This window comes from Rhinopithecus bieti, unplaced genomic scaffold (genome assembly GCF_001698545.2).
Source record: "Rhinopithecus bieti isolate Rb0 unplaced genomic scaffold, ASM169854v2 scaffold_641, whole genome shotgun sequence".
NCBI lineage: Eukaryota > Metazoa > Chordata > Mammalia > Primates > Cercopithecidae > Rhinopithecus > Rhinopithecus bieti.
The window spans coordinates 1636481-1637375 of record NW_016803417.1 but is presented as its reverse complement, the minus strand read 5'-3'; positions in this window follow the sequence as shown (position 1 = coordinate 1637375).

The window sequence follows — 895 nt, the reverse complement described above, 5'->3', positions numbered from 1 at the left end:
TAATAAATTTATTGATAGCTAAATTCAACTAAAGTATAATCCAAATTGTATTCAAATGTACTACAGGAGGGATATGTAAAATAACTTGCCCAGTGGGTCCTACCCTCAAAGCTTACCTTGAATTCACCCATTCTATTCCATCTCTAACCCTCTACCTAATCAATCTACCATCCTTTGCCTGGGGACTGCAAGTCTACCTCTTTTGTCTCCTTCTACCATCCATTGCTCATCTCCTCCCTGCTGTCCTTTCTCCCCCAGCAGCCTTCTTTGTGGCCATTTTTAAACATACAAAGCTGACTGAGCCATTCCTTGCTGGGACCCTCCCCGAGGACTCTTCCTAAGCCTCTAGCTCCAGCGCCAGTGGGCTTCTTTGTATGCCCTGACACCCACCTTAAGGCCTTGTCTCTGGTTGTTCCTTCTGCCTAGACTGGAAAATTTCTCAGGTACTCTCTGTCTGCATCCTTGTTGTCATTTATCTCAGCTTAAGCATAACCTTCTCAGGGAAGTCCTCTCTGATAGCCCAAATTAAGTCAGCCCCCAGCCACTCTTCCTCACACTATTCTCTTTGTTTTATTAATGGTATGCATCATGCCCTGCATATCTTCATATTTAATTGTTCACGTGTCTATTGTATGCCACCCGTTAGATGATAAGTACATTAAAGGAAAGATTTGATCTGTTTCATCACATATCCACAGTACCAAGGACAGTGCCTGCCACCCCACAGATAATCAAAAGTTCTATATTGAAAAAAGAAATGAGGCCAGGCTCAGTGGCTCACACCTGTAATCCCAGCACTTTGGGAGGCCGAGGCGGGTGGCTCAGGAGGTCAAGAGATTGAGACCAGCCTGGCCAACATGGTGAAACCCCGACTCTACTAAAATACAAAATTAGC